Source organism: Eumetopias jubatus, unplaced genomic scaffold (genome assembly GCF_037043125.1).
Source record: "Eumetopias jubatus isolate StellerSeaLion01/CBP00866 unplaced genomic scaffold, mEumJub1_p1.0 scaffold_11, whole genome shotgun sequence".
NCBI classification, from domain to species: Eukaryota; Metazoa; Chordata; class Mammalia; order Carnivora; family Otariidae; genus Eumetopias; species Eumetopias jubatus.
This window is the reverse complement of record NW_028274817.1, coordinates 120,177,256-120,190,265: the sequence shown is the minus strand read 5'-3', so window position 1 is coordinate 120,190,265 and position 13,010 is coordinate 120,177,256.

Sequence of the window (13,010 nt, the reverse complement as noted above, 5' to 3'; positions counted from 1 at the left end):
TGATGCTAACACAGTGGGTCCCAAGCAGGGATGACTCTGCTTCTCAGGGGACGTTTGGCAATATTTGGAGACATTTCAAGCTGTCCCACCTGGGGGAGGGTGCTACTGGCTTCCGGTGGATCGTATTCGCTTCCCGACGTTGCCACATCAACCACCACGAACTGGGAGGCTTCACACAAGACACGTTCGTTCTCTCAGTTCTGAAGGCCAGTAGTCTGAAAGGTGTTGGCAGGGAGGCTCTGGGGGACAATCTGTTCCATGCCTCTCTTTGTGGCCGCCAGCAATCTTTGGCACTCGCTGGCTTGTGGTGGCATCACTCCAATCTCCGCTTCACGTGGCCTCCCCCCGATGTCCCTGTGCCTCACGTCTCCCTCTCCTTCTCTTATAAGGACACCTGTCATTGGATTTAAGGCTTACCCTAAGTCTGGGGTGATCGCCTCTCGAGATCCTTAACTTAATTCCATCTGCAAAGATGCTATTTCCAAATAAGGTCCCATTTACAGGTACTGGGAGTCAGGACTTGGACATAGCTTTTGAGGGGGACATAATTCAAACCACTGCATGAGTAGATGCCGGGGATGCCGAGAGACATCCTACGATGCACAGGACAGCCCCCACCCCGAAGAGGCTCAGAGACTCTGTTCCGCCAGGAGTGTGAAAATCGACTGTGGCAGGGTACTTCAAGTCCTCCGGCCAACTGTCCCGCACACAGCCTGCTGTGGGAGTGAGAACCCCCCTTTCCACTGAATGGGGGCCGCTCGTGCCCAGTAGGTGGCATGCAAATACCCACTATGACCAAGGCTGGTGTGTGAGTGACGCAAAAGGTCAGAAGTCAATGTGACGCTCAGAAGTGTGTGTACTTGGTATTGTGAAGATACAGTTTGTGTCTCTCTTTTGAAGACATGCTAAGAACTTCCGATTTCCCAACATAGGCTCTTGAGGCGTCCCCCCTGTGCAGCCCCCTCTTCACCTTCATGATTTGACTCCTGGACAAAGTGTTTATGAGAATGGACACAGGGGTCTCAAGCTTAATTTGTTTTTGTTTTGTTTTGTTTTCTGATTGTTTTCTTTTCTTTATTTATTTAAATTCAATTAACATATAATGTTTAAGTGTATAATATATAGGGCACCTGGGTGGCTCAGTCGTTGAGCGTCTGCCTTCGGCTCAGGTCGTGATCCCGGGGTCCTGGGATCGAGCCCCGCATCGGGCTCCCTGCTCCGCGGGAAGCCTGCTTCTCCCTCTCCCGCTCCCCCCTGCTTGTGTTCCCTCTCTCGCTGTGTCTCTCTCTGTCAAATAAATAAATAAAAATCTTTTTTAAAAAAGTGTATAATATATATTACGTTATATATTACATATAATAATAAAACTACAACCAACATCAAAGAAATATAAACAATGATTCAGGGTCTTTTCTGGTTCCATACAAATTTTAGGATTATTTGTTCCAGCTCTGTGAAAAAAGCTGATGGTCATTTGATAGGGATTGCATTGAGTGCATAGATTGCTCTAGGTAGCATTGACATTTTAACAATATTTGTTCTTCCAATCCATGAGCATGGAACGTTTTTCCATTTCTTTCTGTCTTCCTCAATTTCTTTCACGAGTGTTCTATAGTTGTCTGAGTACAGATCCTTTGCCGCTTTGGTTAGGTTTATTCCTAGGTTTCTTAGGGTTTTTGGTGCAATTATAAATGGGATCGACTCCTTAATTTCTCTTGCTCCTGTCACATTGTTAGTGTATAGAAATGCAAATAATTTCTGCGCATTGATTTTATATCCTGCTACTTTACTGAATTCCTGTATGAGTTCTAGCAATTTTGGGGTGGAGTCTTTTGGATTTTCCACATAGAGTATCATGTCATCTGCAAAGAGTGAGAGTTTGACTTCTCCTTTGCCGATTCAGAAGCCTTTTTTTTTTAAATTAAAGATTTTACTTATTTATTTGACAGAGAGATAGAGAGAAAGCACAAGTAGGCAGAGAGGCAGGCAGAGGGAGACGGAGAAGCAGACTCCCCGCTGAGCAGGGAGCCCGACGTGGGGCTCGATCCCAGGCCCCTGGCATCATGACCTGAGCCGAAGGCAGCCGCTTACTCAACTGAGCCACCCAGGCGCCCTGATTCAGATGCCTTTTATTTCTTTCTGTTGTCTGATTGCTGAGGCTAGGGCTTCTAGGACTATATTGAACAACAGTGGTGAGAGTGGACATCCCTGCCAGGTTCCTGACCTTAGAGGAAAAGCTCTGTTTTTCCCTATTGAGAATGATATTTGCTGTGGGCTTTTTGTATATGGCTTTCATGATATTGAGGTATGTTCCCTCTACCCCCACACTGTGAAGAGTTTTAATCAAGAAAGGATGCTGTACTTTGTCAAATGCTTTTCCTGCATCTATTGAGAGGATCATATGGTTCTTGTTCTTTCTTTTATTTATGTTGAGCCACCCTTGCAGCCCAGGAATAAATCCCATGTGATCGTGGTGAATTATCCTTTTAATGTACTATTGGATCCTATTGGCTAGTATCTTGGTGAGAATTTTTGCATCCATGTTCACCAAGGATATTGGTCTGTAGTTCTCCTTTTTGGTGGGGTCTTTGTCTGGTTCTGGGATCAAGGTAATGCTGGCCTCATAGAAAGAGTTTGGAAGTTTTCTTTCTATTTCCGTTTTTTGAAACAGCTTCAGAAGAATAGGTGTTAATTCTTCTTTAAATGTTTGGTAGAATTCCCTGGGAAGCCATCTGGCCCTGGACTCCTTTTTGTTGGGAGATTTTTGATCACTGCTTCAATCTCCTTGCTGGTTATAGGTCTGTTCAAATTTTCTATTTCTTCCTGTTTCAGTTTTGGTAGTTGATACGTCTCTAGGAAGGCGTCCATTTCTTCCAGATGGCCTAATTTGTTGGCATATGACTGCTTATAATATGTTCTTATGATTGTTTGTATTTCTTCAGTGTTGGTTGTGATCTTTCCTCTTTCATTCATGATTTTATTTATCTAGGTCCTTTCTCTTTTCTTTTTGATAAATCTGGCCAGGGGTTTATCAATCTTATTAATTCAAAGAACCAGCTCCTAGTTTTGTTGATCTGTTCTACTGTGCTTTTGGTTTCTATTTCGTTGATTTCTGCTCTAATCTTTATTGATTCTCTTCTGTTGGGTTTAGGCTTTATTTGCTGTTCTTTCTCCAGCTCCTTTAGGTGTCAGTTTAGGTTGTGTATTTGAGACCTTTCTTGTTTCTTGAGAAGGACTTGTATTGCTATACTTCCCTCTTAAGGCCACCTTTGCTGAATCCCAAAGGTTTTAAACAGTTGTGTTTTCATTTTCATTAATTTTTAAAATTCTTCTTTAATTTCCTGGTTGACCCATTCATTCTTTAGTAGGATGCTCTTTAGCTTCCATGTATTTGAGGTCTTTCCAAATTTCCTCTTGTGATTGAGTTCCAGTTTCAAAGCACTGTGGTCCGAAAATATGCAGAGAATGATCCCAATCTTTTGGTACCGGTGGAGACCTGATTTGTGGCCCAGGATGTGGTCTACTCTGGGGGATATTCCATGTGCACTCGAGAAGAATGTGTATGTATACTGTATGTATGTAAACATGCAGAGTTGTTTATCTCTCTTTTTCTCTGTTACTTTCTGGTCTGTGTTACTTTTGGGCTCTCTCTTCATTTAAAGGCTCCCTTTTAATATATCTTGTGGGGCTGGATTAGTGATCACAAATTCTTTAGTTTCTGTTTGTCCTGGAAGCCTTTTTTCTCTCCTTCTATTTTGAATGGCATCTTAGCTGGATAAAGTATTCTTGGCTGCGTATTTTTCTCACTTAGCATCCTGAAGATATCATGCCAGTCCTTTCTGGCCTGCCAGGTCTCTATGGATAGGTCTGCTGCCAGTTTAATGTTTCTACCCTTGTAGGTTACAGATCTCTTTTCCTGAGCTGCTTTCAGGATTTTCTCTTTGTCTCTGAGATTTGCAAGTTTCACTATTATATGTTGGGGTGTTGACTTATTTTTATTGATTTTGAGGGGGGTTCTGTGGGCCTCCTGGACTTGAACGTCTGCTTCCTTCCCCAGGTTAGGGAAGTTCTCTGCTATAATTTGCTCCAATATACCTTCTGCCCCCCTTCTTCTTCTGGGATCCCAATTATTCTAATATTGTTTTGCTTAACGGTATCACTTATCTCTCAAATTCTCCCTTCGGGATCCAGTAGTTGTTTATCTCTCTTTTTCTCAGCTTCTTTATTCCCCATCATTTGGTCTTCTATATCGCTGATTCTCTCTTTTGCCTCATTTATCCTAGCAGTTAGAGCTTCCATTTTTTTATTACATCTCATTAATAGCCTTTTTGATTTTGACTTGATTAGATTTTAGTTCTTTTATTTCTCCAGAAAGGGATTCTCTAGTGTCTTCTATGCTTTTTTGAAACCCAGCTAGGATCTTTATAATCGTTATTCTGAACTCTAATTCCAACATCTTACTTATATCCATACTGATTAGGTCCCTGGCAGTCGGTACTGCCTCTTGTTCTCTTTTTTTGAGTTTTTCCATCTTGTCATTCTGTCCAGAGAAGAATAGATGAATCAGAGAACAAAATACTAAAATGGCAATAACGACCCCAGAGGAATATACACTAAACAAATCAAAAGAGACCCAAAACTGAAAAAAAAATTAAAAAAAAAGAATATAATCAGACAGGTGAACAAAACAGAGCAATACACTGGATCCTGTGTTTATTCTGGTCCGTTTGTTAGAAAACTAGATCCCAAAACTGTAAAGAAAGAAAAATTTTATATGTGCAAAAATAAAATTAAATACAATGAAAAGATAGAATGTAACTGTAAAAATGAAAATTAAAAGACAAAGAAAGAAGAAAAAGGAGGAATATAAACAGACAGGTGACAGGACAGAGCAATATACTAAATCTTGAGTGTATTTTGGTCAGTTTGTTAGAAGAAGCTACATCTCAAAATTGTAAAGAGGGAAAAACATGTATATACAAAAATAAAATTAAGTACATTGAAAGGATAGAATGTAACTGCAAAGATGAAAATTAAAAAAGACTTTAACAACAACAACAAAAGAATATGATCACACAAATGAAGAGAACAGAGCCATACACTGGATTCTGGGTGTATTTTGATCTGTTTGTTAGAAGAAACTGCATCCCAAAATTGTAAAGAAAGAAAAACCTATATATATATATACAAAAATAAATACAATGAAAGGATAGAGTGTAACTGTAAAAATGACAATTAAAAAAGATAAAAAAAAAGAGTTGATAAAATAAGAAATTGGTTGAAAAAGGAAAGAGGAAAAAAATTATAATTGAAAGACTAAAGAATCGTGGGGAAAAAACTGCCATGAATTCTGTATACTATTTCCCCTAGTGTTGGAGTTTTGCAGTTCTCATTGATCGGTAGACTCGGTCTTGGCTGGATATTCTTGCTGATCTTCTGGGGGAGGGATCTGTTGCGCTGATCATCCAGTGTCTTTGCCCCGGGCGGAATTGCACTGCCTTTGCCAGAGGGCCAGGCTAAGTAAGTGGCTCTGGCTTGTTCTATGTGGCTTTTGTTCCCTGAAGACACAGCTTTAGAGGATGAGAATGAACACTGCGGCCTCCCAATCTCCAGCCCTGGAGCCAAGAGCTCGGGGCCCCACTCCTCCGTGCGTCCTCAGAAAAAAGCAATCAACCACTCCTGTTTCCCTGGTCTCCGTCCACATTCTGTGCTCACCCGGCCTGTGACTCAGCATTTGTATCTCAGGCAGGGGACCCCATTTCGAGTCTCCAAACCCTGCAGACTGTGGTGCACACTCACGCCGCTCCTCCGGGGGAGGAGGTGGGGTCTCACTGGTCTGCCACTCTTTGGGCCCCTGCTCTGACAGCGATCACCCGACCGTGCCACGGTTTGGGGTTTATGGCCACCCAGAGCTGAGAACCCACTCCTGGGCTCGCTGATTATAGCCGGCTTCCCCACTCCGATACCTGGGAGCTTTGCCACCCTCAGGGACCCCCAGTCTTTCTGTGACCCCAAGGATCCTGGGACCACACTGTCTCATCTAGGATTCCACCCCCCTTTGCCACCTGAGCGCCTTTCAGGCAGGGACGTCCCTCACCAGAGCAGACTTCTAAAAGTTCTGATTTTGTGCTCGCTGCTCTATCACTTTCCGGCGCTGGCTGATGGAGGCTCCCTCTCCCCGCAGTTTATCTTCCCATATATCACTTCGGAATCACTTCTCTGCATCTCCTACCTTCCAGAAATTGGTCACTTTTCTATTTGTAGGGTTGCAGCTCTTCTTTTCTTAGATCTCCTGTTGTGTTCACAGGGGTTCATGATTTGATAGGATTTGATATGAACGATTTGATAGCCATCTAGCTGAATTCCTGGGACCAGACAAAACTAAGGTCTCCTACTCCTCCGCCATCTTGGACTATTCCCCCTCAAACTTAATTTGTAAAGGGCTAGATAGTAAATATTTTAGGCTTTGCAAGCCAGGAGGCAGAATTAAGGCTATTCTGTGGGTTCTGGGATAATGAGAGACACGTCCCACTGCGCCATGCCCCATTTGCCCTGGGGGGCTGGGCTTTCATGGTGGGCAACTCTGTGCCCAGCTGTCATCTGCTGGAGATGCTTCCTCCCCTTACAGCTGGGTCCTGGTGCTGGGTGGAACAAGGGTGGGGTAGGGTTGGCGGGGGACAGACATGCTGCCTTGGTCAGTTTCACTCCCTGCCTCAGTGACCCCCAGGTCCCAGCACACTCCCCTGTCCCCCTTTTACTTTTTTAAAAAATATTTTATTTATGTATTTGAGAGAGAGAGAGAGTGAGTGAGCATGAGTGGGGGGCACAGAGGAAGAGGGAGACGCAGACTCCCCGCTGAGCAGGGAGCCTGATGCGGGGCTCGATCCCAGGACCCTGGGCTCATGACCTGAGCCAAAGGCAGACGCTTAACCCACTGAGCCACCCAGGCGCCCTTCCCCTCTCCTCTTGAAGAGTGAAGCCATCTCAACCTGGGCAGCTGGAGGGTTCTGGGCTGCTAACGGCCCCTGGGAGGCCAGTAGCAGAGGCCCCAGCGGGTGGGTGGTGACTGGCCCCAGAGGCAGGTCTGGGCGCAGAGGGGGCTGTGGGGGTGGAGGCTGAGGCTCCGGCTGGTCTCCTGGCTCACGGCGCCAGCTTGTTCCAGTGATGTCTACATAAGCACAGGTGGGATTGGGCCCTTGGGCCACACTTGGCCGAACCCTGGTCTGACCTTATGGCAGATTCTCAATTAGTACTTTTCCGCTGGACAAAGTGCATACCTCATTTGCAAAATCATGATGTTGAAAGCAGTAAGAACCATCCGACACCCCTGTGCCAAGCTAGTCCACAGGTTTTTATAGATAATACAAGGAGGCTCAGGAAAGTGGGTGCTGTAAAGCCTCTCTTTACAAAGGAATGTGTGGGCCAAGGAGGAACGCAGAATTGGGGAGGTGAAAGGAACATTTGTGCCTTTTGCGTTTTGAAGTTCAGCTTCTTCACCCCCCTACATCCCCAACCACCTCACTGGAGTCCACGATCCTGCAAAAACACGAGCACCAGGAGCTGGACTCTGTTTATTCCTGCGATAGATCAGTTTTGGCAAACTAACGTTTTAGGAATGGTGACCGATGAATTTATCTTGTCTTTTACTATGTAATCCTCAAAGGCAAAGATTAGAAGCAGTAGGCTTGGAAAAAAATAAAAGGGCAGAGAATTCCAGCGTTCAAAGTTTCAAATGTCATTATGAACCGTGTGCTGCCCACGCCAACCGTCTGGCATTTGCAATATGGACACGTTGGTTAAGACAAAATGCCTTCCTAGTCAAAGCCCCAGAAAATTGTCTATCATCGCAGTAGCAACCGCTGTCTGTCAGCAAGTATTCTTTCCTTGCTTAGAAAATTTATTAAAATGCCTTCTCAAAAATCAGCTGTCACCTCCCATTTTACTCAGCTAACCTCATAGTGTATCCTCCTTCCGAGCACACTTACCAGTCTTGTCTGAGCCGAGTTTGATCGGGGTTGTGGGATGTCAACTCTTCCCCGTCCCCTTTCCAATCCCTCTGGATGCACTTTGAGCGTGATTGCAAAGCCTGGGGACCTTCCCCGAGTCCAGCTGTGCACAAATTGGGAACTAAGTACGTTTCAGACCCACTGCTCTACCGTGGAAGTGATCGACAACCACCAGAAGTGGAGAGGTTTTTAATGGGAAAACGGGAAATCGAAGATAACCAATTAGAGAGTAGAGGCTAGAGCAGAGGGCAGAACCCAAGCCGCTCTCAGCCCCTGCCCAAGCCGTGTTCCTGCCCCAGCCAGTAGTCTTTAGTAATCTGATTGGTGCTGACAAAGGAACTGTCTTGGAGGGAGGCTTGACGCTCAGAGGTGTGGCTGACGATGCTAGAATGGCTTCCTTTCATTCCCTCATCCAGATTCTCGCTGGTGCCCAGACAGCTGGAGTCTGAACTGGGGGAAAGAGACTCCCAGCAAGGGTTCTGCTACCTCCTAGGGCCCCCTTTACCTTCCGCAGCACCTGACATTCTGCTGCTGCGATTTCCTCTGGGCTTGAGGAAGATGCTTACAATGTTGGGGAGAGCAATGACAAGCAACGTTTCCTCCAAAGGGGCTCCAGCCTTGGCCTTCTCACGTACAGCCTGCCTCTGCGACCTTGTCCACGCTTTCGGTTTTGACCAGCTCTGCTGCATCTCTGGCCTTGACCTATCTCTGGAACGGCAGACCGGTTCTCTAACCTCCTGTTTGGATGCAGCTGGAGATCCCTCAGGTATTTCAAACTCAACATGTTGTCTATAAGAGCCACACTATAAATTCGAAATACCGAAAGGCTGCAGGATTTGGCATCTGGCTGTCCGTGGCAGGAGATGGATGGGGACGAGTCACTGGCGACGCTTCGTCATCTTGGGGCTGACCGGGAGGGTGGAGACGTGTGGGGAGCATGGAGGCACGGTGATGCGATGGGGGTGATGAATGACTTAGAAGAGGAAAATGGGGTTGTAAGGGTTGCAAATCACAGAGACTCAACCCAAACTAGCTTAAACACACACACACACCAAAGAAAGAAAAAAAGAAACTTTGTAACTTTATTGGTTCAAGGAATTGGGAAGTCCAAGGGAGTAGTTTCAGGGATAGCTGGATCCAGGTGTTCAAAGAGTGTTATCTGTCATGGTCTGGGTTCCTCCATAAAAGAAGCTGAGACAAAGGCTTATGTGCCAATAGTTCATGTAGGAGAGGCATTGGAAAGGGAATGCAGGAGAACTAAGTGAAAGATGCATGAATGGGTTGCCTGGCGATGTGGGAGTCTTCAAAAGACAAAAGGGAGAAGCTCTGATTCATTGGCTTTGTGCCCCATTCATCAAGCGTGGCCCATGGGTGTTGACTTCTCCCACATTTATAGGTTGCCCTTGTGACTGCTGAGCAGGTTCCATAGGTGTGCCACGAGACCGAAGCCCCCAGGTAGAAATGAACTTGTTGCAGCCCCAGAGAAGTCCCAGGGTGGCGAGGTTGACCCTGTGTGAGGCTGGTCCAAGCCCGCATGGAATCAATGTTGATAACAGTGGATGGAGTCAGGGCAGAGGCCAAGAGGATTTGAAGTGGCCCATAAATGTGTCTCACCCACCAACAGCGTGTCTCTACCTTTCTGTCCCTTGTTCCATCTCTTGACTGCGCTTGCGTCTTCCTGATCCTCAGACAGGCTGACCCACATGGGGACAAGGTGCCCTCAAGAAGCAATACGCTCATGTGGTCTGTAGAGTTCATGACCACAGAGAAAGAGAGAGACCCTCACCACCTTATGACCAATGTTCAAAACTGATTCCAGTTGTCCCTCCTTGGGGCATGTGCTCGTCCCTGTGACCCAGAAAGCAAAGGGTCTCAACTCCTTGCCCAGCTAGAGCTACATGGAATTGGGAGTGGGGTTATTTCCTCGTGGAAGAGTGGCTGGCTATGGCAGACATGGAGATGTGGTGCCCAGATCCTCCTTCAAGTTCCGAGAAAAAGCTTGCCGCTGACCTGTGAAGAGTGTGTTTGGCCGACTGCCTCAGCTTGAGAACCCAGGTCGTGCTCTTCATAGGGCAGTCCCTGGCTAAGGACCGCACAAGGCCATGTTCCCAGGATTCTAGCCATTTCTTCCCAGTGCAGGACTCCTGTAGGGGTAGTTCTTGCTCTTGCCGTTCTGCCTGTTGGGCTCAGGGAGAAATCATCAGGTCCGCATCCAAGTCTGGCAGCGTCTTCTGCCTAATCCTTCTTCCTCCCTTTTTTCCCTCAGGTGTTTCTCCCCAGCACACCTTTGGCATTCCTAACTCCATCTTGGGGTCTGCTTCCTGGAGAACTCGCCTGACCCACGGGCACCTGGGAAAGCGACTGCTGTTCACTCAGGACGTAAGGGACCTTGAAGAGGAAGGGAGGGAGGGGGAAGGAGAGGAGCCCAAGCTTTGAGTGGGTACAACAAAGGGCTTCCAATCGCCACCTCACGCGTGCTTCTCCTCAGAACCACCCCAGAGTTGGCCCACGCACCACACTGAAACCAGCCCTAGAAATAAAAGGCAGGCCTGGATTTGGAGTTTATGCTTTTATCTTTTGATGTCTTATTAACGGCACTCTCATGAGTCAGGGGCTCGACATTGGTGCAGTCAGGGGCTACAACCAAGCCATTGACCCCGGGCAGCCCCCGACGTAGGACCACGTGAATTCCGAAGACCACCTTCCATAGGAGTGGCCTTCTGCCAACAGGCACATTAAGGAAGGGTCTGGAGCCGCTCTGTCTGGGGGTTGGCTTGAGCTTGCCTAGCCTGGAAATCCAAGGTCCAAGGAAACCTGTCATTAACCTGGACTCGGTGTTATCATTGCTCTGAGCTACTCTGTCTAATGTGTCTCCAAACACCTGGTTTGTGCATCACCGGCCTTGGCTTTACAAACTGGGAGTGAATTTTATGGGAAGGTGGTCCATAAAATTATGGGTCTATAAATGGCCATCGGAAGCCAGCCAAGTAAAAGGCATAAATTCCAAGTCATATGGTATGAAGAAACAGAGCTGAAATTGCTGTTATTTTCGCTGGCAGGCAAACAAAAATGAATAAAATCCTTATTTTTCCGAGTGAACAAGAATCAGAATGCATTCCCATAGTGACTTCTCATGCCCTGCATTCGAGGGAACGAAATAGAAGGTCCGGTTCATCAACCTCACTTCTAACTGCAGAGATTTGATATGAATACAAATAGTAATGGCATTCTGTGGTATTTTGCTCTGGAAATCCAGTATACAGCATCCTAAAACTTCTCCCATGGTCCCAAGGAGCAGACGGAAGGCAAACGATGGTACAATCATGTTTGTAGCTGGATAAATTTCACCAGCAAAGGATGATCTGATTGCTACTTTCTACTTGAAAGAACTGGGCTCTTTTTGTGTCCTTTCCTGTTAAGTTACAAACTACAACAAAGGAGAATGACTTTATTTAAAAGTTGTACCGAGTCCCTGCGGCCGTGAGAGAATGTGGGTGTATCCAGGGCAGGAGGCTTTACTAGTGCAGTTAGAGGTGAGTGAGGCGAGATGAGGTGGTCGGCTGACAGTTAAGGCAATGCAGGGGGTCACCGTGTTCCGGGTTTTCGAGAATAGAAAGCCTATTTTGTCGATGTCACCAGAGATGCTGGGCTCTTGGGAATTTACCCAAGGTAACCAGTCTGCTAAGAGACTGAGGGATAACACAGAACACAAATGTAAGCACTAACTTTGTATAGGGCGGGAGTATTTGCGCCAGCCACTCTGAAGCCTTCTGTCCCGGGGTCCAGGTATTGGGGGAGTTGGCTTAGAAACGAGAAGACTGAGTAGATAACAAGAAATTAAAATTGAGGCTGGTGGGGGGCCCCATGGGTGGCTCCGTCAGTTAAGCGTCTGACTTCAGCTCGGGTCCTGATCCCAGGGTCGTGGGATAGAGCCCTGCGTGGGGCGGGGGGGGGGGGGGGTCCCTGCTCAGTGGGGGGTCTGCTTGTCCCGCTACCTCTGCCCCCCCACTCATTTTCTCTCTCTCTCCCTCTCTCAAATAAATGGGTAAAATCTTTAAAAAACATTGAGGCTGGTGGATGATCCCAAGGGCTACTCTGTCCAGGTCCCGGTGACTCTGAAGAACCACCCAGCTCTCTCAATAGTATTTATCTCTAAGGAATGAGAGTATTTGTATTTGTCAGAATCAGTGCCTGCCTCTCTCCTGGGTAAACACCACCATATTTGGCTTTTATTATACACATTTTTCGAATCTATAGGTAGACTGGTATCATGCCCCCTTAAAAAAGTAGCCTTTCTTTAGAAAGAATATAACACGATGGAATCGCTTACAATCACTTACTGATTTGCCTCTCTAAGTTGATGCTGGTATAATTGTGGGCTTACCAAAACCAGGGACAAGGCATTCTTTTTGATAGTCCTAATTATCTTATTGGTTCTTGGAAGTTTTTAGATGGACATTTCAAAACACTAAGAGGCAGGCAAACACAAGAAGTTTCTTTTTTCCATGACAGTATCAAGTAATAATTACAGCAAATCTTGAATAAAGCAGGCTTAAACTGTGTGGTACCCTTACACGTGGATTTTTTGCAATACAGTACATAAATGCATTTTTCTTCCTTGCGATTTTTTAAAAAAGATTTTCTTTATTTATTTGAGAGAGAGAGAGCACAAGCGGAGTTGGGGCAGAGGGAGAGGGAGAAGCAGGGAGCCCGATGCGGGGCTTCATCCCGGGACCCCGGGATGTAGGCAGACACTTAACCAACTGAACCACCCAGGTGCCCCTCCTTATGATTTTCTTAATAAAATTTTCTTCTCTTTCTTTCTTTCTTTCTTTCTTATTGTAAGAATACAGTATATAACACATATACAGAACATGTGCTGACTGTTTATGTTAATGGGTAAGGCTTGTGGTCAGTAGTAGGCTATCAGTAGTTAAGTTTTTAAATTTATTTTTTTATTTTTTTTTAAGATTTTATTTATTTATTTGACACAGAGAGAGACAC